This window comes from Tasmannia lanceolata, unplaced genomic scaffold (assembly GCF_043159265.1).
Source record: "Tasmannia lanceolata isolate RefF3 unplaced genomic scaffold, GAP_Taslan_0.1 ptg000003l, whole genome shotgun sequence".
Classification (NCBI taxonomy): Eukaryota; Viridiplantae; Streptophyta; class Magnoliopsida; order Canellales; family Winteraceae; genus Tasmannia; species Tasmannia lanceolata.
The window spans coordinates 32266010-32291582 of record NW_027518680.1 but is presented as its reverse complement, the minus strand read 5'-3'; the positions used below and the strand labels follow the sequence as shown (position 1 = coordinate 32291582).

Sequence of the window (25573 nt, the reverse complement as noted above, 5' to 3'; positions counted from 1 at the left end):
GGGTACGTAGGCAGCTCAGGCGTGCAGCTGGCATCCTGAGTTCAGTCACCATTTTTGTAAATATTTCTCACAACTTTCACAATTTTCACAACTTCAAAATCTTCCCAAAATACAAAAATTCTTCAAAATAACCTTGCAAACAATTTTTAAAAGATCTTCCCATAGAGTTAGGATTCTATCATAGGCGTTTGGGGTGTCTTAGAGTTAGGAGTCTGTCCTGATCTTGTGGATTTGTCATGCCTGGTCGTGTGAGTGTCCCTAGAGTTAGGAGGCCTCAGGTCGTGGTCGGTTAGACACTTAGTCGAGCCGATGACTAGATTAGAATGCGCTTAGATAGCCCATGGTTTTCCTTAGGACGCACAGCCTAGTCGCACATAGGGTGTAGGGCCCACTTGCATTAGTTAGGGCATATAGGGAGTCCTAAAAATTACCATTCACTTGAACTTAAGTAATGGCGCAAGAAGCTTTAAAAACTAGTCAGGTCTAGTTGATCGAGTCTAGGATAGCGGTCCTAGAAGGTTAGGCATTGTAGTTTAGCATAGGTCGCCGAACTACGTTGGCTCTGATTCTTCCCGAGGCCGGGATACGTAGTGCAGCTAAGGTGGATGGCCATCTTGGTCCGAGTCAATTATCGCATTAGAGTCTAGGGTTTGTCATATTGTATGTTTTGCTGTGTTTTCTTACTTTCATGTACAGATCCTATACTTTTAGCTGTAGCATGCATGTGTTTGTCCACCAGAACATAGACACCAATTAGGCATGACACTCATAACCTAGCTATTCTTAGGTGTCATATCTTTCATTTCTTTTTGTATGTGCTTCTTATTCATCTCCGAGATATGCATGATTAGCTAGACGTTATCTCGGGGATATTCGTTCCCATTCCACATGATTTTTACCCAAAACTCTTCAAAGTTAATAATAAATGGCATAAGAGACCAGGTGCTCGCACTTGGGCGAATCGGGGACGCCTAATCCCTTCCCCATTCGTCATCAGGCACGGACCTTTTATATCTCTGGTTATCTGTTGCGACAGAGCACAGCATGGGATCCAGGGCCCACTTCCTTGGATGGCGACTCTTTCTTTGTTTAAGGTGCGTCTCGAATCTGGGCTAGTCCCCGAATCGAGAGGTATCTCACTTCACATCGCCGCTCATGTTGTGAGGGGCACTCTTTCGAGAGTTCCTTGGTGGGGCTCTCCTTCACGTGGATGATCCTGAGACTCGCGTGGGGGCACGTCCCCCCGCCCCTCTCGGATCGGGGTCCACAGCTGAGAGATGGGTTTTCAAGGGTTTTTAATGGAGGTGGGTTTGGGGATATGGATGGTGGTTGAAATGGTGGAGAAGGTGGGGTCTAGAGCCGAATTTGCAGATCTGGTTTTGGGGAGAAGATGAGATTTGATGAGAAAATGAAAAATGGGTTTGAGATTGGTGTAGAAATGGAGATGGAAATGGGATTTTGGTCGTTGGGAAGAAGATGATGGAAGTGGGTTTGAGGGTGAGGATGGAGCAGATCTTAGGGGAAAATGAAAGGGGTTTGGGGTTTTTGAATTTTTGCAGAGAAGAGGAAATGGGGGCTGCTAGGGGTGGAGATCTCGATGGTGGCTGAGAGGGGGTTTAATGGAGGATGCCGGCTGGGGTTAATCGTGGATGGTCGGATTCCGGTGAGAATCCGACCGGAGAAGAAGGGGGTTTCGCCGGATTAACGGAGGGGAAATGAGGAGAGGTTTTAGATGATGGCCGGTTTTAATGGTGAAGAGGGTGGCGGTTGGAGGTGGCACGACCGGAGAAGATGAGGGAGATGGCCGGAGGTGGAAAAGAAGAAGAAAATGGGTGGTGGTGGGTTTCGAATGGGGATTTTGGGTAGAAAATGAGATGTGTTCGAAGAGGGGTTTGGGTTTTGCAGAGGAGAAATTGAAATGGGTATTGGGGGTTTTCGATGGCGGTGGTGGTGCCGATGATGGCGGTGGAGGAGTAGTCGGCCGGAGATGGGATTTGTGGTGATGGAGTTGCAGAGGAGATGAGCTTGAAGAAGGGGATCTAATTAAATGGGTTTGAAGAAACTGATAAGGGTTGTGGTGGAGAAGATAACCTGGTGGTGGTGGTGGGGGAAGAGGGAGGATGCGGCCGCTGGCAAGGAGCCTGGTGGCTGGTGGCGAGAAGGGTGCTCGGAGAAGATGGGGTGGAGAAGCTCCGGTGGAGAAGGAGATGGAGGCGAGGGCGGCTGGCCGGAGTAGGTTGATGGATGGCTTCGATGGGGGAGATGACCGGAGGTGGGCCGGATTTCTCTCTTGTGCGGCTGCAAAATGAGATCTCCCCTTAAACCCTAACTCGGTTTTTCTCTTTATATGGACAATAATATTTTTGCCCCCTTTTCTTCCAAGACACCCCCCCTCAAGTGAGTTCCAATGATTTTTCATGCTAGCAGGGGGGGCAAATAGAAAACAGGGGACAGGTATTTTTTTCTTTTTCTCCACAAATCCTAGGCCTTCATTTCACCTGTTGCATTGGATGGCTAGGATTAAAACCCTAAAAATATCTAGGAAGCTTCCAAAGATTCCCCCCTAACCAATTTTGTTACACACTAATCAGTAAACCCCTTATATCTCCACGGACAACCCATTACGAACAATTTGAACTGGTTTTTCAGATTCCAGCACAACCCCCTTTTCTAGCTAAATCGCCACCCTTCTGAACTTGCACACGACACCGTCTTAACTCGTTCGCTAGGCAAACGGGCTCGGATCGTAACGAAATTTCACAGGGACCTTGGTGGGACCCTGAGCCAGCCTAGGGTGCAATTTGGGGTTTTAATACACTGATTTGAAGGAGTTAAGCACAGAAGTGCAGGGCACGGTCAAAATGGGGTGTCTACAGATGCCCCTCTTTGGCAAAGCGTGTACAACACGCGAATGGCAAAGCTGAACAGACAACACATTTTGATCGACCCGAAAACAAAGCAAAGCAAATATTTTTTTGGGTTTTGATTTTACAAAGGTAAAATGGCAAAAAGACTCTTAACAAAACTCTAAAACTGCAAGCAATAGGGCGATAGTCTCTCTCTGACCCTTAACTCTGCAATTGGTACGTCTCAATGAGATGGCCTCTCTTGAAACTCTTAACCTGACAATTCATACCACATGGGTGAAACTAATTTCCACCTCAAGCATTCAAAACAATGGGGAAACTGCTTTCAAACAAGCATTCTAAATCAAAAGAAACGACTTTTCTCTCAAACAATCAAAACCAAAAGGAAACTACTTTTCCAACAAACAACAAAAACACGAGAAACTACTTTTCTCCAAAAACTCTATTCATGAGAAACTACTTTTCTCTCCAAAAACTTCAAATAATTGAGAAACTACTTTTCTCTGCAAAAACTCTATCTTTGAGAAACTACTTTTCTCTTCCAAAATCTTCCAATCATAAGGGGAAACTACTTCTCGCCCATTCTTCCAATTCAAAGGGGAAACTACTTCTCGCCCAATCTTTAAATCAAAGGAGAAACTACTTTTCGCCCAATCTTTTTAATCAACGGGGAAACTACTTTTCGCCCGAACCTCCAATTCAAAGGGGAAACTACTTCTCGCCCAATCTTTAAATCAACGGGGAAACTACTTTTCACCCAAAACTTCCAATTAAAAGGGGAAATTACTTTTCGCCCAATTTTCCAAATAACGGGGAAACTACTTCTCGCCCGATCTTCAATCAACGGGGAAACTACTTTTCCCCCAATCTTCCAAACAACGGGGAAACTACTTCTTGCCCGATTTTCAAATCCACGGGGAAACTACTTCTCGTCCGATCTTCTAAACAACGGGGAAACTACTTCTCGCCCGATTTTCCAATCCACGGGGAAACTACTTCTCGCCCGATCTTCCAAACAACGGGGAAACTACTTCTCGCCCGATTTTCAAATCCACGAGGAAACTACTTCTCGCCCGATCTTCAATCAACGGGGAAACTACTTCTCGCCCGATTTTCAAATCCACGGGGAAACTACTTCTCGCCCGATCTTCCAAATAACGGGGAAACTACTTCTCGCCCGATTTTCAAATCCACGGGGAAACTACCTCTCGTCCGATCTTCCAAACAACGGGGAAACTACTTCTCGCCCGATTTTCAAATCCACGGGGAAACTACTTCTCGCCCGATCTTCCAAACAACGGGGAAACTACTTCTCGCCCGATTTTCAAATCCAAGGCTAAACTACTTTTCGCCAAGCAACAAATAAACAGGCCACTACTTGGCACCTCACTGATTAACAATCAAAAGATTTTTATTTTTCTTAAAGAAAAAAAATGCCCCTTGTTTGGGTTTAACAAAGAAAAAGATTTTTTTGGGCCCAAAGGGCTTGCAAAAATGATTGATGGGTTTATCGATCTTATATCGAGTTCATTGATAGCATAGCTATCTCCTGCCGAGAATAAATGGGAGTGCATGATCATTGCTGAAGACCAGACTCGAAAAACTTGATGGAATTTTTGGATACTGACTCTTTTAAAGAGAGGAAAAGCATTCTGCTAAGATTTGAAGATTGCAAAAGTGAATTCTAGATTTCACTGGGGACTAGATTATCTGAAACATTGACTCTTTCAAAGAATGAGTTCAATTTAGAAATTTGGAAGTTTAGCTCATGAGATGTGCTCAAACTTCTCTTGCTTTTATTTGCTGAAAATATTTATCTCAATTATCTTGTATTTGAAATCTTTTATGACGCAAGTCATAAAAGATGCCCCTAGTATGATTACTTCCATGACAGGATTCATTGGAGAGCAAAACCAGGATAGGTAAGAGAAGTTCAAGTTTGCTTGGGTTCTTTCTCTGGTATATGGGTAAATGGATATCCACAAATGGATGAGTCTGAGAATTTTTTTTCTTTCATTGCTCACTACTTGAGGTTTTGATGTCTCTGGCAAGTTTGAACAAAATGTATTTTGCCCTTCTTTGATTCCTAACCAGGATCCACTTTGAATTCTCTTTACATTTCAAAAGGTGTACTCTCGCTCTTCCGGTTTAAAAGTCCTGAAAAGGAAGAGCTTCTTTCTTAACCTAAGATCTGATTGATCGGCCTTATCTCATGCTTTCCCGGGTCTCCTTTCGAAGGAAAGGCCTTCGCATTCCTAATCCGGTAGGGCCGGACGGCTTTGTTTGCCCCAGCTTGGCGAATCGCATCCCGGGTTGTGGACAAATACGTTCTTTGCGACGAAGGTAAACCGCTGTTTCGTCGGGCGGTGGCTTCTTTCTAACACCCCTCAATGGCTCGAATCGCTGGTGATTCACCGCGGCATGCTGATCCGCGATTACTAGCAATTCCAACTTCATGTTCCCGAGTTGCAGAGAACAATCCGAACTGAGGCAATCTTTCCGGATTCGCTCCGCCTTACAGCCTGGCTAGACTCTTTCTTATGGAAATTTCGTATAGAAAGAAAGAATAAATTCTTCTTCCTTTTGATAGAGAAAGAGGACCAACGAGGAGCTAGGTAGGTACGGCCGATACCACAATACGGGTATCTTATCCATCTTATATTGTGAGGATGAGGAATAGCCATTCTAGAACAATCATGTGGTTTGGTGCATGAAAAGACTGTGCTGCTCCCTAAAGAGAAAATAGAGAGACTTTTTTTGCCCGCCATAAACGTATCATTCCCGTACGTGCCGGGCGTGTGGCGTGAAGCATCTTTCATCTCCTCTCCTTCCAGCAGCAATAGAAGATAAGAAGAAAAAGCAGTATTATTTATCGCTTGACTCCACAGCAACAACTTTAGCCGAAGGTGAAGGATAGAAGGAGAAGAGAAAGGTTTTGGTCGCACTGATGGAGGCAGGTTGGTGAGTGCACTGGGAAGAAGGATAACCAAGCCTGATAGCTCACCAAGCCAAGCGTTATCGCTAAGCGGAGTGCCAAACACTTTGGACATTGAGAGAAAAATAATAAAAATAAGGAAAAGACTTCTGAAGACTCAATCAAAGAAGACTCAAATTACTCAAGGGACTTGACTCACTTTTGATTCACCCTTAGATAAAATGCGTTATTTTGTTATGGTAAGGCTAGCCACTCTTAGAGTACTCTAAAAAACCATGTCAAAAGGCTCTAATTTCCTCCATCGGGATTTCCGTCATGGTTATTACCCCCTTCGGATTGCTCGGTTTTAATGCCCCTAGTTTAAAAAGGATATCAAAGCAAGTCTCACTGACACTTCTCGGATTCCGGGATCCTGTCCTGTTTGAAGACTATTTCTCCATCTCCTTGATTTCTCTCTTCAAAAGAAGTCACAACTTTTGCTTTACAAGTTTTCAGTCTAAAAGACCACTTGTCTCAACTTTCGCTTGCACTAGAAGGACTTTCTAGGAAGGCTTGGGATCAAAAGGGTGGGATATTTAAAGTTTAAACGATTTGGACCGAATCTGGTCTAGCCAGACTACCTACGTACCCCAAAAATGGAGGATCAGATCCGCGTAGTTCGCTTTAGGATTTTTCAAAGAATGGTTTAGCATTTAGCTTCAAAATTTTTGAAAGGGATTTTATCCCAAGGTTTGACCGAACTTGAATTAATCAAGTTGCCTACGTACCCCTGAAGAGATGGGGATCAGGTCCGACGTAGTTCGGGCGCATAAATGCCCCGGGTTCATAATGTGTTTGAAAAGAAATGGTTTCATTTTACTTTAGGCCCAAAGGGTTTACAAAAAGATTTTTAAAACATTAGGATTTTGGCTATAAAAGCTCAGACTATCAAGGATGGCCTCCTGGTATACTTGGCGTACAAGCTCTTTTGCTTAAGATTCAAAGACTTTAAAAAAATTTCTAGGAGTCTGAAGGCATGTCAGGCAAAACTTCAACCACTGCGCTCCACTCTCATCTCGAAGATCTTAAATTTATGCTCAAGGTTCCACAACTCCTTATCTCTTTTTTTTCTTTTTTTCTTTTTTAAACATGTGGAATGTCTTTACTCTTGAAATGTTCCACCTTGAAATCATACTGAAAATATGCAGCCCAATTGTTCTTTTTTAAGGCTCAAATTTATAATACGACTTCCTTGGATGAAAGCCTTCCCTCATTATCTCATCAGCTCCATAAGATGTCTGATGGTCATCTCTTTAAAATTTTACTTTTCAACTGGATGTCTAAAGACGATGAAGTCTTGCTTTGCTCAACGACAGGGCATTCCCCTGGTTTATCCTTATAGGATCAAGCAAGACTGCCTCAAACCCCTCTAAACAGGTTTATCAATTCTTTGCGCTCCTCGGGAGATAAAGTTTTGCCACTCCATCTTTCTCGAGTTTCGGATTTCGATACCACTATCAATGGCTTCGATTTCTTCTTTAAGTGGCTATGCTCGACGCTCTTCCTCTCGTTTGACCATCTTTCAGATCTCGAGGTGAATTTCGTCTGCGTTCTCATCCGAGAAGGGGGTCTTTAGTTGTTTTAAACATTAGATCTAAGAGTGAATCATAAAACATTGAAGATACAGAACCAAATGCTATATTGAATTGAAAACTTTGAAGTACATAGATGGCTCCCAGACATGCCTCTATGGGCTCTTCATCGGTTCTGTTAGGAAACAAAACACGGACTCTATATAAGGAAGACTGACAGACATGACACTTCTTTTTTTTTCTTTTTCTTTTTTTGACATTGACACTACAAGACCCCCAACTTTCAACCTAGGACTTGGTATAAACTTGACAAAAAACAAATCTAGAAACAAGATACTTGACATATGACTCTTGAAACATAACAGTTGAACAGAGGCGAGGACTTGGCACTGAAGTTCACAAGTAGCACGCCTTCCTCCATGTTAATGCTGGCTAAGGAGTTCGACCCTGGTTCAGAAACCTTGGAAAGGGTGGTCCTCTGAAGTCCTGTTGACTTGGCCCAAATTGTCTTTGAAAACCTGTCGGTGACAGCACCTTCTCTGCCTCAACATTCTCAAGATATTCAAACTCTGACATTTTTTCTTTTCCCTTCAACTTATTCCCTGACTCTAGAGTGACATAAGTGACGGGATCTCTGCGAGGTTGAATGGTTCTTTCAAGCGCCTGGTTCACAAAAGCATAGATTTCAGCGAGAACAGAAGAGTCTTTCTCTATCCGGTTCTGGATTGCATGTTTCAAAGCTAAACAATTCTCTGTCAGGTGACCCGGGCCTCTATGATACTCACAGTATTGATCCATCCTCCAATTGTTGGGGAATGGTTCAGGCACAGGTTTAATATCTGGAAGTCTCAAACAACCTTCACTGACCCATTTCTTCATGATGGCTATAAGAGAAAAAGGCATTTGAGTGAATTCTCTTTCCCATTTCTGACCCATCTTTTCTTCCTCTGCCACTGGCTTCTTTAAATGTTGGCGAGAAGGTCCAACATTCTTAACCTCTCTCGGAGCAATGAGAGGCTTCTTAAGAGGTTGGCGAGAAGGTCTAACACTTCTAACTTCCTTCGGAGCAATGTAAGGCTTTTTCCCATTATGCAAATCAACATATCTATCAAGGATTAAACTCTGAACAGAGGCCTCTTCTGTCATAGTACCCATATCCACAAGTTGCTTTGGAGCAGAGTCGCATTTAATGGACAAGTGCTGCATCTGAATTTTCATCTCCCTTACTTCCTCAGTTAGCATAGCCATCTGACCAAAGAGCTTGACCATCCAGTTTTCCATTCTGACAAGTGTAGTCCTCTCAACAGATTCTTCTACAGATCGGGTGCTTGATGGGACAAGTTGGGTCTCAGAAATAGGGTGAATGAGAGATGCAGGATCCAAGATTGCTCCTTCAGTAGAAATGACATTTATCGAAGCTGGCGGCGGGACAGCATGAGCATCGAAAGGCTCTTCAATAGTGAGCTTGTCTTCATCGATCATATCTTGCACTTTATGCTTCAGAGTATAACATTTATCAGTCGTATGACCTGAACCACGATGATATGCACAATATAAATCCTTTCTCCAATTCTTAGGCAGAGGATTAGGTAGGACTCTTTGTTCAGGCAATTCGATCTTGTTGTCCTTGATCAATCTCCTGAGAATGTAGGATAACGAGCAAGGAAGCGGAGTAAATTTTCTGGTTTTCATTTCTGCTGATTCTTCCCCTTCCAATACTGTTTTGACTGGAGTCCTAACAGAATTGACATTATGCACCTCCTTTGGCTCGACCATAGGTCTTTTCCCTTCTTTGATATCAGATAAAGTCTTGGACCTCAGGCCTTTTACCAAAGCATCTTCAATTTGAGTTCCCGTCTTTATCAGATGATCAAAACTTGGATAGTGCTGAGGTGCCATGAAATGAAAATATTCGGAGGATAGGCTCTTTACTACCAGCTTGATTTGATCTGCCTCTGAGAGTGCTTGACTCAATTGCGCTAACTTTCTTTTCCATCACCGGATAAAAGAGGTAAAGATCTCCTGCGGCCCCTGTTTCAACTGCTTCAAATCCCTCTTCGTAACCTCTATTCCGTCCTCCATCGAAAATTGTTCGACAAGTTTGTTTGCTATGGCCTCCATAGTTCTGACTTCTTCGGGTTTCAAGCGCAAGAACCACTGTTTTGCGATTCCCACAAGGGACACAGGGAATAGTTGTGTCATCTGCTCAGGGTTGAGTCCATGTTGTTGGGAAAGCTTTATGAACCATCCTACATGACCCCGAGGACACCCAGTCCCATCATATTTATCATAGTCAGGGGTTTTGAATTTGGGTGGCAGAATAGCCTCAGAAGGTATCATAAACTCAGAAATGTCGAACTTCTTTGGCCCCTGAAATTTCATATTCTCTACATCTTGAGCCAACTTTCTGAACTTCTCGTACATCTCCTTCTCTAACTTGTCATACATCTCTTTCTCTTTAGTGACCACAGGTACACCATATTCTTCAGCATATTGCTCATCTTCTAAATTGACTTCAAATGGCAAAACGGTTGGTCTGTTCGAATTTGGAGACGCAACTCGAGGAGGTTGGGGTATTGGCTCTCTAGAATTGGGGGCCTTGTCAGTATTCTGAATTTTCATATGGGTAATCTCCTCCTTCATGCTCGCCATGTCGCGAGTGAGATCTTTCAGCATCTCCTGAATGGCTATCATAGGATCAACTGGGTCAGCCATTGGATGAACCTCTGGTAATTCAAACAGTTAAGACAAAGAGAGTAAAGGTATTCTCGATGTAATGAGAGGATCAACTGAGTCTAGACATCGAAGATGATCTAGACCAAGCAGGTTTGGCTAAGATTATCTTTTTAGGAACAGTGATTTGCACTCTTTAGAATCCTGAAATAGAGGTTAAAACACTAGGTTAAATGGATGATAACAGAGATAAAATATCTTGTACTAATAGAGGCAAAAACAGTCTTGAACATGTTTGAATTACAAAACAGGTAAGTCAATCTATGAAGGTCAAGGAAAGGTAGGCACTGATAACATGACCTACACCAACAGGATCTCAAGGAATCTTCAATTTATCCCTTTAAGTCTTTTTGGAATATGACTGCTCTCTTTTGGGGTATGAAAAAGTTAAGAATGATAAACACCCCTAATCTAAATGAGTTTAGACCTCAGCAATAATCATGCACTTGCGACAGATAGGCAAGATTTAGCTAATCCATCAACGATCATGGTATAAGAAGGGTAAATCCATGATGGAAAATATGAATTAATTATATGCACAAAAGATCAAAAAAATAGATTATGACCAAAGTCAAGAACCTGATGATAATCCACAAATGGATAAATAGGAATAAACAAAAAGATCACGATACAACAAACTCATGGTCTATCCCTGACTTTGAAGAATAGCAGTTATGCTCAAAATGCTCCAGGTAAAATCCGGCAGCATAACGGCTATACAAGAAGATCGAGGTAAGGCAAACTCATGGTTTAACTAACTATAAAGGATAGCGGTCATGCCAAAAATATTCTGGATAAAATCCGGCAGCATAACGACTAGACAAGAAAGCCAAGGTAAGGTAAACGCATGGATCTCCTAACTCTAAGAAGTAGCGGTCATGCTAAAAAAAAATGCTCTAGATAAAATCCGGCAGCATGACGACGCTAGGAAGGATTCCCATAACTCAACCAAAGGTATATAAATAATGGTGGTAAGATAAGCTCGGAATATGGTTACCAGAGAAAGGTGACCAAATGAAGGACCGACCAAAGGTGAGAACATATATGACAACGTCAAATCCTATAATCAACAGATCAAGGGACAAAACTCGGCCAAGGAAATGGCAAGCAAAAGCCACTGACTAGATCTAGATCTGAACAGAAAAAAGATATAACTAATTGAAATGAATAAGGAACTCTAACTAAGAGGAGAACCCTAATATACATAATCAGTATATATAGGTATATATACATACACACAAATCCTAACCAGGGGCACCAGCCCTAATTCTAATCTAGCGGAGTCAAGAAAGTCTCGACTCAAGACAGACTAATGAGTGTGCTAGGACCGTGTTGTAGCCATATAAAATGAGCTACCCTAGTCTACTAATGGGACAAAGTTCCTAACTCTAGGCTCCACATGTGTGAGCAACACATGTTCAACCCCATATGAATGCAAATATACATATATAAACACGGGTACTTCCTAGTTGGATTTCACTAAGTCAGTACGTATATACATAATATATAAAACAAAGTAGGGCTCCGGACTCAATCTAATGGGTACTATGCGTATGAAACATACTTAATATGTATAACAAAAGTACGCCCAATGTTATACATAGTATGCTTCATTGCTCATCGGCTGCTGTAAAAACAAGTACGCCCAGTGTTTACGGCTGCAGCGCCGGCGCATAGCTTGGAAATAGATTTAACAGTACCATCAGGGTGTAATGACATCCCAGTCGGGCACGCATTGAATCTATCCCGTGGAGCCAATAATGAAAACAAATAAAAAAACAATGAAAGGAATAAAAAATATGATAATGCATGATGTGCAGTGTGTGAATCCCTTGTTTTAATTATGCACCTATCTGGTGCCCCTGGATTCTAAGCGAAAAGGTTCCCATTTAAGATGATTTTAACCCAAATTCCTCCAAAGTTAGCAAAAATGGCATTTTAACAGAGTTAGGCAATGTTTCAAGAACTCCCCAGCAGAGTCGCCAACCTGTGGACCCCGATCCGAGGACGGTGCCGAGGGACACGAGATCCCTCCTGCAATCCTCTAAGATCTCCACAACGTGAAGGAGAGCTCTGCCAAGGAACTCTCGAAACTGTTGCCACCCTCACAGCATAGCATGAGTGGCGATATAAAAAGGAAGAGATACATCATGATCCGGAGCCGGAGCTCGAAACCAAGATATATCTGAAAATAACTCAGAGTCGACATCCATGGACATGCCATGGAACCAAAACAAATGCTCTGTTTGCAATGGATAACCAGAGATACAAAAGGTCCGTGCCTGATGACGAATGGAGAAGGTCCGAAGAACGCCACCAATTCGCCCGAGTGCGAACACTTGGTCTCTTATGCCATTTATTATTAACCTTGAAGAATTTTAAGCAAAAATCATATGAAATGGGAACAATCCTCAGGAGTCGTCTATCTAAGCATGCATTTCCTGAGAATAGAAATAATAAGCACACAAAAAATAAATGAGAGAGGTGCCACCTAAATATTGCTAGGTTATGAGTGACATACCTAACTGGTGCCTAAGTTCTGGTGGACAAACACATGCATGCTACAGCTACAGGTATAGGGTCTGCACAAGAAAGTAAGAAAACATAACAAAATATACAATATAACACAACAAATCCTAAGACTCTAAATGATTTAGCCCGAGTCCTCGGATAGTCTGATGTTCATCCAAAGAAGCCTACGTATCCCCGCCTCCACGAGAATCAAGGCAACGTAGTTCTTCGCGCCTATTCTAAACTAGGATGCCTAAGACACCTAGACCTCTATCTTAGACTCGATCTAAAAGACCGGACCAATTATTAAAATTTATTGTACGATTATTTAAATTCCAGTGAATTGTGGATTTTATGACACCCTATATGCCCTAACTAAATGCAGATTAGCCCTAGGCTAATGCAGGTGGTTCCTACAACCTATGTGTAACTAGGCTGTGCGTCCTAAGGAAAACGATGGGATCACTAACGCATCTTAGACCTAGTCATCAGTCGGCGATGTGAATCGCCAACTAACCGGACGGAGGCGCTCCTAGCTAGGACAAACTCCTAATTCTAACACAAACACACAACAAGCACACAACAAAAGACAAACTCCTAACTCTAACACAAACACACAACAAGCACACAACAAAAGACAAACTCCTAACTCTAAAACCCTCTATCTAGGACAAAATCCTAACTCTAGAGGAAGATCTCGTTGAAAAATAAAGTTTTGAAGAAAAAGGGTTAAAGCATATATTTACAAAGTTTGGCTGGACTTGGGATAAGAATCCCAAGCTGCACTACGTACCTCGTGAGAGAGGATCAAGCCAACGTAGTTCGAAAGGAACTCTCAAACTACGCTTCTAAAAGAAACACTCAACACTTCAGATTTTTTAAGGTTTTTTTATATTTTCAAATGTTTTTTATATTTTTAAAGTTTTCAAATGTTTTTGAGTTTTAAATTTCTAATGTTTTTTGGATTTTAAAGCTTTTCCAATGCTCAGGACCTTTAGATGAATTCACTCTTACAGAGAACAAACAAGCATAACCATAAACTAGGGCAAAGCCCTAAAGCAAAAAGGGGAAACCCCAAACAAGCAACTAACGCCTCAAAGGGACGAACCACAACAAGAAAGATAGCGTCCCAAGAAGAGAGAAAACGATCCAAGATCCCAAGCAAGCAAAGCTCTAATAAGACTGAGTTAGCCTCTAATCAAAGCGAAGTAATCAACAACTCTAAAGGAGAAACTCCGAACTAACAACACTAAAGAGGGGGAACAGATGAGTCAGAGACTCTCTAATAACACTACCGAGTCAAAGACTCACTCTAAAAGAGGAGGCCACTCTAACATGAGGCTAGGTAAGCCTCCTAAAGGGGAAACTCTCTACATGAGACAAGGCTTGTCTCCGAGACACAAATGACGTAAAAAGGAATAAGAGACCCTCTGCATATTTGGCAAAGGTAAAACAACCAGCCGGGCCGGACAGCTGCCTAGCCCTAGGGTGCAACAAATGTGCAACCCAATACCCATAAGGGTAGAGGTATGCTGCCTGCCAAGCCGAGTAGGGTGTTCTCCCAAAACCAAACGACGCACAAAGAGGAGGTTTAGCAAGAGAATGAGACTGGGCAAGTCTCCTATATACAAAGGAGGGGTATGCTACTTGGACTGAGCAAGTCCCCTAAGGATGGGCTTGGGCTAGCGCCTTCATCGCCCTCGCAATGAGAGGGGACTCTAGTATCTAAAGAAATTTAACAGAAATCTATAAGACTGTGTTAGTCTATCCAAAGAGAGAGGAAAAAGGATACCAGATAATCTCAAATTTTCAATCAATTATTATAAAAACAAATCAAATATCAGCAAAATATGATCTACAACTAAAGAGTGCACAACCTGTAGAAATCATAAAATGATAAACAACATTAATTAGTCCAGACCAGCCGCTGGATAGCCTAATAAAGCAAAAACAATATCAAACACTTCTATGCCCAAACACAAAACACCACCCCAATATGGGGATGAAATCAGATGATGCTAAAGTAATCATCTGATATCATAATACACATGATAATATTTCTAATCCCGCCTTGAAATCAGACAGTACTCATGTCGATAATATCGAATAGAGTAGTCATCTGATTTCCTTCTTCCTATTAAACAATTTATTTAAATAAAAAGGAATGAGTATAATAAGCTTTGAGATAATCTCACCTGAACAATCCATTTATTACCGTCTTCAAACCCTAACTCAAAGCTTAGTATGAAAGAGAAGTATTAAATTTCCAACAGATTATAGAAACACATTAAATGATATTTTCAATTTGTACAAATTTTAATACATAACAGGGCATCAACTTGTGCAGATTCAAATGTAAAAACTGTGAGAGTGACATATAAGCAGATTTGTGCCAACAGTGGGTCTACAGCACGTAGGTTTTTTTGAAATTTTCCCCAAAGCAGCTGGCATGCCTAAACATGATTTACTTGAAAAACCGAACAAAACCTTAGAAATTTCATGCCCAATCACTTGATATTTGGTAATCCTCTCTTAAAGAAAACACACAATCAAAGGGAAATCGAAATTGCCACTCCTACTCCATACTAATTGACATGAATTATGTGAGATTATCGTCAGACTACAATCATATACTACCAGCTGAACATTGCAGGTGAAGAGGAGAATAACTCTAAAATATGATAGAAATGCTTTAGATCCAACCCAATAGGTGATAATCATACTCCATCAAATGAACTATGTAATCATACAGCCCACAACGTGGAGCCAGATGATCATCTGATTCAGATTTTCCATTTAACACACATTACTCCATAATCCATTCAAACATAGAATATCAGATTGCATCCAAAATTGTGCCGTAATATCTAACCCCTGAATTTATGCTGTATAAGATAAGGTAAATAACCATACAAATTTCAGCAGTACAAGGGTTTAGGGATGTTACCTGAGTTGCAACCAAGATTATCAAGAAGGAAAAGATACCACTGCTGATGAGATCAACGAAGAAAATGGCTGAGCTCCACTACAACAGACTTCGGATTTAAGTTGATAGTAAGTGGGTCCGACCTCAAAATGCCCTAGATCAAAGGTCTAATGATGGAAATGAAGGCAGCAGATCAGAATGGAGAGGGCTAATGGAAGAGATTGGGTTTCCGGTAATGAAGAATGGGGTTTTTGGAAGTAATGGTGATGGACGTAACAGAGATGGGGTTGCGGAAAAATGAAATGGGTTCAGGGGAAAAAATGATGGCGTCCGCGATGGTTTTGCCGGATTCCAGCAAACCCACTGAAGAAATGGTGTTGGGTCGGAATGGGTTTTGAGGATGGGCGTGAAACAGAGGGTTAGAAAAATGGTGGAGATGGAATGGGTTTAGTGGGGGATTTATTTGGGAAATGGGAATGAGAAGTGGTTGGGAATGGAGGTGGCTGAGAGATGGGTTTTCAAGGGTTTTTAATGGAGGTGGGTTTGGGGATATGGATGGTGGTTGAAATGGTGGAGAAGGTGGGGTCTAGAGCCGAATTTGCAGATCTGGTTTTGGGGAGAAGATGAGATTTGATGAGAAAATGAAAAATGGGTTTGAGATTGGTGTAGAAATGGAGATGGAAATGGGGTTTTGGTCGTTGGGAAGAAGATGATGGAAGTGGGTTTGAGGGTGAGGATGGAGCAGATCTTAGGGGAAAATGAAAGGGGTTTGGGGTTTTTGAATTTTTGCAGAGAAGAGGAAATGGGGGCTGCTAGGGGTGGAGATCTCGATGGTGGCTGAGAGGGGGTTTAATGGAGGATGCCGGCTGGGGTTAATCGTGGATGGTCGGATTCCGGTGAGAATCTGACCGGAGAAGAAGGGGGTTTTGCCGGATTAATGGAGGGGAAATGAGGAGAGGTTTTAGATGATGGCCGGTTTTAATGGTGAAGAGGGTGGCGGTTGGAGGTGGCACGACCGGAGAAGATGAGGGAGATGGCCGGAGGTGGAAAAGAAGAAGAAAATGGGTGGTGGTGGGTTTCGAATGGGGATTTTGGGTAGAAAATGAGATGTGATCAAAGAGGGGTTTGGGTTTTGCAGAGGAGAAATTGAAATGGGTATTGGGGGTTTTCGATGGCGGTGGTGGTGCCGATGATGGCGGTGGAGGAGTAGTCGGCCGGAGATGGGATTCGTGGTGATGGAGTTGCAGAGGAGATGAGCTTGAAGAAGGGGATCTAATTAAATGGGTTTGAAGAAACTGATAAGGGTTGTGGTGGAGAAGATAACCTGGTGGTGGTGGTGGGGGAAGAGGGAGGATGCGGCCGCCGGCAAGGAGCGTGGTGGCTGGTGGCGAGAAGGGTGCTCGGAGAAGATGGGGTGGAGAAGCTCCGGTGGAGAAGGAGATGGAGGCGAGGGCGGCTGGCCGGAGTAGGTTGATGGATGGCTTCGATGGGGGAGATGACCGGAGGTGGGCCGGATTTCTCTCTTGTGCGGCTACAAAATGAGATCTCCCCTTAAACCCTAACTCGGTTTTTCTCTTTATATGGACAATAATATTTTTGCCCCCTTTTCTTCCAAGACACCCCCCCTCAAGTGAGTTTCAATGATTTTTTATGCTAGCAGGGGGGGCAAATAGAAAACATGGGACAGGTATTTTTTTCTTTTTCTCCACAAATCCTAGGCCTTCATTTCACCTGTTGCATTGGATGGCTAGGATTAAAACCCTAAAAATATCTAGGAAGCTTCCAAAGATTCCCTCCTAACCAATTTTGTTACACACTAATCAGTAAACCCCTTATATCTCCACGGACAACCCATTACGAACAATTTGAACTGGTTTTTCAGATTCCAGCACAACCCCCTTTTCTGGCTAAATCGCCACCCTTCTGAACTTGCACCACGACACCATCTTAACTCGTTCGCTAGGCAAACGGGCTCGGATCGTAACGAAATTTCACAGGGACCTTGGTGGGACCCTGAGCCAGCCTAGGGTGCAATTTGGGGTTTTAATACACTGATTTGAAGGAGTTAAGCACAGAACATGGAGGTGCAGGGCACGGTCAAAATGGGGTGTCTACAGCGTCGCACTAAACATGCGTTTCAGTTCGCATCGACGTTCCAGAACCGAAAGATTGTTCGAAAAAAGTGGTAGATAGCCGAAAAAAGTGACAGGGTGCAACACGAGGACTTCCCAGGAGGTCACCCATCCTAGTACTACTCTCGCCCAAGCACGCTTAACCTCGGAGATCTGATGGGATCCAGTGCATTTGTGCTGGTATGATCGCACCCAGGATGCCTCTCCATTGTCAAAGTAATAAAGAGTTTCCACTCGCATTGTCGTACGAAGTCCGTTTAAATGAAAGTGCGAAAAAATCCTGCTAGATGACATCGGATGGACGATCCGACCATGTCGGGAAGCCGGATGACCGCCACGGCTGTCATCGCGCGATTAATCTTCCCGAGTACCCCCGAATCAATATAAGAATCGCCACGATCTGACGGGCGGATCAAAAGTTATCGTCGGAACGATATTTGTGCACCAAGGGTAGCTCACGGCCAGTAAACACCTTCCGACCGGATTCATGATTCGCATCCACTAGTACACTCATCCGCTATAGCCGGTACGTCACTGAATCTAAACAAACCCCCGCTATAATTTGACCGCAAATGAAATGTCAGAACGAATTCCGTTTGTCGAATCAAACGACACTATCACCCCGCCATAATAAAGACCGGACGTATTTGAATTCACCATCCGGAAAAAAATAAAAAGATCCGAACCGAAACCTAGGAGGCGTCGCACTAAATGTGCGTTTCAGTTCGCATCGACGTTCCAGAACCGAAAGATTGTTCGAAAAAAGTGGTAGATAGCCGAAAAACGTGACAGGGGTGCAACACGAGGACTTCCCAGGAGGTCACCCATCCTAGTACTACTCTCGCCCAAGCACGCTTAACTTCGGAGTTCTGATGGGATCCAGTGCATTTGTACTGGTATGATTGCACCAAGCATGCCTCTCCATTGTCAAAGTAATAAAGAGTTTCCACTCGCATTGTCGTACGAAGTCTGTTTAAATGAAAGTGCGAAAAAATCTTGCTAGATGACATCGGATGGACGATCCGAGAATGTCGGGAAGTCGGATGACGGCCAGGGCGGTCATTGCGCGAAGAATCTTCCCGAGCACCCCCGAATCAATATAAGAATCGCCACGATCTGACGGGCGGATCAAAAGTTATCGTCGAAACGATATTTGTGCACTAAGGGTAGCTCACAGCCAGTAAACACCTTCCGACCAGATTCCTGACTCGCATCCACTAGTACACTCATCCGCTAAAGTCGGTACGTCACTGAATCTAAACAAACCCCCACTATAATTTGACCGCAAATGAAATATCAGAACGAATTCCGTTTATCGAATCAAACCACACTATCACCCCGCCATAATAAAGACCGGACGTATTTGAATTCACCATCCGGAAGAAAATAAAAAGTTCCGAACTGAAACCTAGGAGGCGTCGCACGTGCGTTTCAGTTCGCATCGACGTTCCAGAACCGAAAGATTGTTCAAAAAAAGTGGTAGATAGCCGAAAAAAGTGACAGGGGTGCAACACGAGGACTTCCCAGGAGCTCACCCATCCTAGTATTACTCTCGCCCAAGCACGCTTAACTTCGGAGTTCTGATGGGATCCAGTGCATTTGTGCTGGTATGATCGCACCCAGCATGCCTCTCCATTGTCAAAGTAATAAAGAGTTTCTACTCGCATTGTCGTACGAAGTCCGTTTAAATGAAAGTGTGAAAAAATCCTGCTAGATGACATCGGATGGACGATCCGAGCATGTCGGGAAGCTGGATGACCGTCATGGCTGTCATCGCGCAATGAATCTTCCCGAGTACCCCCGAATCAATATAAGAATCGCCACGATCTGACGGGCGGATCAAAACTTATCGTCGGAACGATATTTGTGCACCAAGGGTAGCTCACGGCCAGTAAAAACCTTCCGACCGGATTCCTGACTCGCATCCACTAGTACACTCATCCGCTATAGCCGATACCTCACTGCATCTAAACAAACCCCCGCTATATTTTGACCGTAAATGAAATGTCAGAACGAATTCCATTTATCGAATCAAACGACACTATCACCCCGCCATAATAAAGACCGGCCGTATTTGAATTCACCATCCGGAAGAAAATAAATACATCCGAACCGAAACCTAGGAGGCGTCGCACTAAACGTGCGTTTCTGTTCGCATCGACGTTCCAGAACCGAAAGATTGTTCGAAAAAAGTGGTAGATAGCCGAAAAAAGTGACAGGGGTGCAACACGAGGACTTCCCAGGAGGTCACCCATCCTAGTACTACTCTCGCCCAAGCACACTTAACTTCGGAGTTCTGATGGGATCCAGTGCATTTGTGCTGGTATGATCGCACCCAGCATGCCTCTCCATTGTCAAAGTAATAAAGAGTTTCCAGTCGCATTGTCGTACGAAGTCCGTTTAAATGAAAGTGCGAAAAAATCCTGCTAGATGAAATCGGATGGACGATCCGAGCATGTCGGGAAGCCGGATGACCGCCAAGGCTGTAATGGCGCGATGAATCTTCCCGAGCACCCCCGAATAAATATAAGAATCGCCATGATCTGACGGGCGGATCAAAAGTTATCGTCGGAACGATATTTGTGCACCAAGGGTAGCTCACGGCCAGTAAACACCTTGCGACCAGATTCCTGACTCGCATCCACTAGTACACTCATCCGCTATAGTCGGTACGTCACTGAATCTAAACAAACCCCCGCTATAATTTGACCGCAAATGAAATATCAGAACGAATTCCGTTTATCGAATCAAACCACTCTATCACCCCGCCATAATAAAGACCGGACGTATTTGAATTCACCATCCGGAAGAAAATAAAAAGTTCCGAACCGAAACCTAGGAGGCGTCGCAGTAAACGAGCGTTTCAGTTCGCATCGACGTTCCAGAACCGAAAGATTGTTCGAAAAAAGTGGTAGATAGCCGAAAAACGTGACAGGGGTGCAACACGAGGACTTCCCAGGAGGTCACCCATCCTAGTACTACTCTCGCCCAAGCACGCTTAACTTCGGAGTTCTGATGGGATCCAGTGCATTTGTGCTGGTATGATTGCACCAAGCATGCCTCTCCATTGTCAAAGTAATAAAGAGTTTCCACTCGCATTGTCGTACGAAGTCCGTTTAAATGAAAGTGAGAAAAAATCCTGCTAGATGACATCGGATGGACGATCCGAGCATGTCGGGAAGCCGGATGACCGCCATGGCTGTCATGGCGCGATGAATCTTCCCGAGCACCCCCGAATCAATATAAGAATCGCCACGATCTGACGTGCGGATCAAAAGTTATCGTCGGAAAGATATTTGTGCACCAAGCGTAGCTCACGGGCAGTAAACACCTTCCGACCAGATTCCTGACTCGCATCCACTAGTACACTCATCCGCTATAGTCGGTACGTCACTGAATCTAAACAAACCCCCGCTATAATTTGACCGCAAATGAAATATCAGAACGAATTCCGTTTATCGAATCAAACCACACTATCACCCCGCCATAATAAAGACCGGACGTATTTGAATTCACCATCCGGAAGAAAATAAAAAGTTCCGAACCGAAACCTAGGAGGCGTCGCAGTAAACGAGCGTTTCAGTTCGCATCGACGTTCCAGAACCGAAAGATTGTTCGAAAAAGTGGTAGATAGCCGAAAAAGTGACAGGGGTGCAACACGAGGACTTCCCAGGAGGTCACCCATCCTAGTACTACTCTCGCCCAAGCACGCTTAACTTCGGAGTTCTGATGGGATCTAGTGCATTTGTGATGGTATGATCGCACCCAGCATGCCTCTCCATTGTCAAAGTAATAAAGAGTTTCCACTCGCATTGTCGTACGAAGTCCGTTTAACTGAAAGTGCGAAAAAATCTTGCTAGATGACATCGGATGGACGATCCGAGAATGTCGGGAAGTCGGATGACGGCCAGGGCGGTCATTGCGCGAAGAATCTTCCCGAGCACCCCCGAATCAATATAAGAATCGGCACGATCTGACGGGCGGATCAAAAGTTATCGTCGGAACGATATTTGTGCACTAAGGGTAGCTCACGGCCAGTAAACACCTTCCGACCAGATTCCTGACTCGCTTCCACTAGTACACTCATCCGCTAAAGTCGGTACGTCACTGAATCTAAACAAACCCCCGCTATAATTTGACCGCAAATGAAATATCAGAACGAATTCCGTTTATCGAATCAAACCACACTATCACCCCGCCATAATAAAGACCGGACGTATTTGAATTCACCATCCGGAAGAAAATAAACAGTTCCGAACTGAAACCTAGGAGGCGTCGCACGTGCGTTTCAGTTCGCATCGACGTTCCAGAACCGAAAGATTGTTCGAAAAAAGTGGTAGATAGCCGGAAAAAGTGACAGGGGTGCAACACGAGGACTTCCCAGGAGCTCACCCATCCTAGTATTACTCTCGCCCAAGCACGCTTAACTTCGGAGTTCTGATGGGATCCAGTGCATTTGTGCTGGTATGATCGCACCCAGCATGCCTCTCCATTGTCAAAGTAATAAAAAGTTTCTACTCGCATTGTCGTACGAAGTCCGTTTAAATGAAAGTGTGAAAAAATCCTAATAGATGACATCGGATGGACGATCCGAGCATGTCGGGAAGCCGGATGACCGCCATGGCCGTCATCGCGCAATGAATCTTCCCGAGTACCCCCGAATCAATATAAGAATCGCCACGATCTGACGGGCGGATCAAAAGTTATCGTCGGAACGATATTTGTGCACCAAGGGTAGCTCACGGCCAGTAAACACCTTCCGACCGGATTCATGACTCGCATCCACTAGTACACTCATCCGCTATAGCCGGTTCGTCCCTGAATCTAAACAAACCCGCTCTATAATTTGACCGCAAATGAAATGTCAGAACGAATTCCGTTTATCGAATCAAACGACACTATCACCCCGCCACAATAAAGACCGAACGTATTTGAATTTACCATCCGGAAAAAAATAAAAAGATCCGAACCGAAACCTAGGAGGCGTCGCACTAAACGTGCGTTTCAGTTTGCATCGACGTTCCAGAACCGAAAGATTGTTCGAAAAAAGTGGTAGATAGCCGAAAAAAGTGACAGGGTGCAACACGAGGACTTCCCAGGAGGTCACCCATCCTAGTACTACTCTCGCCCAAGCACGCTTAACCTCGGAGTTCTGATGGAATCCAGTGCATTTCTGCTGGTATGATCGCACCCAGCATGCCTCTCCATTGTCAAAGTAATAAAGAGTTTCCACTCGCATTGTCGTACGAAGTCCGTTTAAATGAAAGTGCGAAAAAATCATGCTAGATGACATCGGATGGACGATCCGAGAATGTCGGGAAGTCAGATGACGGTCAGGGCGGTCATTGCGCGAAGAATCTTCCCGAGCACCCCCGAATCAATATAAGAATCGCCACGATCTGACGGGCGGATCAAAAGTTATCGTCGGAACGATATTTGTGCACTAAGGGTAGCTCACGGCCAGTAAACACCTTCCGACCAGATTCCTGACTCGCATCCACTAGTACACTCATCCGCTAAGGTCGGTACGTCACTGAATCTAAACAAACCCCGGCTATAAATTAACCGCAAATGAAATATCAGAACGAATTACGTTTATCGAATCAAACCACACTATCACCCCGCCATAATAAAGACCGGACGTATTTGAATTCACCATCCGGAAGAAAATAAAAAGTTCCGAACTGAAATCTAGGAGGCGTCGCACGTGCGTTTCAGTTCGCATCGACGTTCCAGAACCGAAAGATTGTTCGAAAAAAGTGGTAGATAGCCGAAAAAAGTGACAGGGGTGCAACACGAGGACTTCCCAGGAGCTCACCCATCCTAGTATTACTCTCGCCCAAGCACGCTTAACTTCGGAGTTCTGATGGGATCCAGTGCATTTGTGCTGGTATGATCGCACCCAGCATGCCTCTCCATTGTCAAAGTAATAAAGAGTTTCTACTCGCATTTTCGTACGAAGTCCGTTTAAATGAAAGTGTGAAAAAATCCTGCTAGATGACATCGGATGGACGATCCGAGCATGTCGGGAAGCCGGATGACCGCCATTGCTGTCAACACGCGATGAATCTTCCCGAGTACCCCCGAATCAATATAAGAATCGCCACGATCTGACGGGCGGATCAAAAGTTATCGTCGGAACGATATTTGTGCACCAAGGGTAGCTCACGGCCAGTAAACACCTTCCGACCGGATTCCTGACTCGCATCCACTAGTACACTCATCCGCTATAGCCGATACCTCACTGAATCTAAACAAACCCCCACTATATTTTGACCGTAAATGAAATGTCAGAACGAATTCCGTTTATCGAATCAAACGACACTATCACCCCGCCATAATAAAGACCAGCCGTATTTGAATTCACCATCCGGAAGAAAATAAATACATCCGAACCGAAACCTAGGAGGCGTCGCACTAAACGCGCGTTTCAGTTCGCATCGACGTTCCAGAACCGAAAGATTGTTCGAAAAAAGTGGTAGATACCCGAAAAAATTGACAGGGGTGCAACACGAGGACTTCCCAGGAGGTCACCCATCCTAGTACTACTCTCGCCCAAGCACGCTTAACTTCGGAGTTCTGATGGGATCCAGTGCATTTGTGCTGGTATGATCACACCAAGCATGCCTCTCCAATGTCAAAGTAATAAAGAGTTTCGACTCGCATTGTCGTACGAAGTCCGTTTAAATGAAAGTGAGAAAAAATCCTGCTACATGACATCGGATGGACGATCCGAGAATGTCGGGAAGCCGGATGACCGCCAAGGCTGTCATTGCGCGATGAATCTTTTCGAGTACCCCCGAATCAATATAAGAATCCCTACGATCTGACGGGCGGATCAAAAGTTATCGTCGGAACGATATTTGTGCACCAAGGGTAGCTCACGGCCAGTAAACACCTTCCGACCGGATTCCTGACTCGCATCCACTAGTACACTCATCCGCTATAGCCGATACCTCACTGAATCTAAACAAACCCCCGCTATATTTTGACCGTAAATGAAATGTCAGAACGAATTCCGTTTATCGAATCAAACGACACTATCACCCCGCCATAATAAAGACCAGCCGTATTTGAATTCACCATCCGGAAGAAAATAAATACATACGAACCGAAACCTAGGAGGCGTCGCACTAAACGCGCGTTTCAGTTCGCATCGACGTTCCAGAACCGAAAGATTGTTCGAAAAAAGTGGTAGATAGCCGAAAAAAGTGACAGGGGTGCAACACGAGGACTTCCCAGTCCTAGTACTACTCTCGCCCAAGCACGCTTAACTTCGGAGTTCTGATGGGATCCAGTGCATTTGTGCTGGTTTGATCGCACCCAGCATGCCTCTCCATTGTCAAAGTAATAAAGAGTTTCCATTCGCATTGTCGTACGAAGTCCGTTTAAATGAAAGTGCAAAAAATCCTGCTAGATGAAATCGAATGAAAGATCCGAGCATATCGGGAAGCCGGATGACTGCCAAGGCTGTCATGGCGCGATGAATCTTCCCGAGCACCCCCGAATCAATATAAGAATCGCCAAGATCTGACGGGCGGATCAAAAGTTATCGTCGGAACGATATTTGTGCACCAAGGGTAGCTCACGGCCAGTAAACACCTTCCGACCAGATTCCTGACTCGCATCCACTAGTACACTCATCCGCTATAGTCGGTACGTCACTGAATCTAAACAAACCCCCGCTATAATTTGACCGCAAATGAAATATCAGAACGAATTCCGTTTATCGAATCAAACGACACTATCACCCTGCCATAATAACGACCGGACGTATTTGAATTCACCATCCGGAAGAAAATAAAAAGTTCCGAACTGAAACTTAGGAGGCGTCGCACTAAACGTGCGTTTCAGTTCGCATCGACGTTCCAGAACCGAAAGATTGTTCGAAAAAAGTG

At 44.0% G+C, this 25573-nt stretch overlaps 10 non-coding genes and 1 pseudogene across 10 annotated transcripts; all 11 read right to left on the bottom strand.

The window, feature by feature from the left end:
- Positions 1 to 17750: 17750 nt before the first annotated feature.
- On the bottom strand, positions 17751 to 17869 carry LOC143874150 (5S ribosomal RNA). Its single transcript, XR_013248840.1, has one exon. It is a non-coding gene; the product is annotated as a 5S ribosomal RNA (ribosomal RNA).
- A 597-nt stretch (positions 17870 to 18466) lies between these two features.
- LOC143874015 (5S ribosomal RNA) lies at positions 18467 to 18585 on the bottom strand. Its single transcript, XR_013248705.1, has one exon. It is a non-coding gene; the product is annotated as a 5S ribosomal RNA (ribosomal RNA).
- Positions 18586 to 19177: 592 nt separating this feature from the next.
- On the bottom strand, positions 19178 to 19296 carry LOC143874913 (5S ribosomal RNA). Its single transcript, XR_013249583.1, has one exon. It is a non-coding gene; the product is annotated as a 5S ribosomal RNA (ribosomal RNA).
- Positions 19297 to 19893: 597 nt separating this feature from the next.
- On the bottom strand, positions 19894 to 20012 carry LOC143873151 (5S ribosomal RNA). The gene has a single exon (XR_013247873.1). It is a non-coding gene; the product is annotated as a 5S ribosomal RNA (ribosomal RNA).
- A 597-nt stretch (positions 20013 to 20609) lies between these two features.
- LOC143873455 (5S ribosomal RNA) lies at positions 20610 to 20728 on the bottom strand. Its single transcript, XR_013248164.1, has one exon. It is a non-coding gene; the product is annotated as a 5S ribosomal RNA (ribosomal RNA).
- A 595-nt stretch (positions 20729 to 21323) lies between these two features.
- On the bottom strand, positions 21324 to 21442 carry LOC143874675 (5S ribosomal RNA). The gene has a single exon (XR_013249346.1). It is a non-coding gene; the product is annotated as a 5S ribosomal RNA (ribosomal RNA).
- A 592-nt stretch (positions 21443 to 22034) lies between these two features.
- LOC143874912 (5S ribosomal RNA) lies at positions 22035 to 22153 on the bottom strand. The gene has a single exon (XR_013249582.1). It is a non-coding gene; the product is annotated as a 5S ribosomal RNA (ribosomal RNA).
- Positions 22154 to 22749: 596 nt separating this feature from the next.
- Positions 22750 to 22868, bottom strand: LOC143874972 (5S ribosomal RNA). Its single transcript, XR_013249640.1, has one exon. It is a non-coding gene; the product is annotated as a 5S ribosomal RNA (ribosomal RNA).
- A 592-nt stretch (positions 22869 to 23460) lies between these two features.
- On the bottom strand, positions 23461 to 23579 carry LOC143874911 (5S ribosomal RNA). The gene has a single exon (XR_013249581.1). It is a non-coding gene; the product is annotated as a 5S ribosomal RNA (ribosomal RNA).
- A 597-nt stretch (positions 23580 to 24176) lies between these two features.
- Positions 24177 to 24295, bottom strand: LOC143873842 (5S ribosomal RNA). The gene has a single exon (XR_013248539.1). It is a non-coding gene; the product is annotated as a 5S ribosomal RNA (ribosomal RNA).
- Positions 24296 to 24892: 597 nt separating this feature from the next.
- On the bottom strand, positions 24893 to 25000 carry LOC143875411 (5S ribosomal RNA; annotated as a pseudogene).
- Positions 25001 to 25573: the final 573 nt, after the last annotated feature.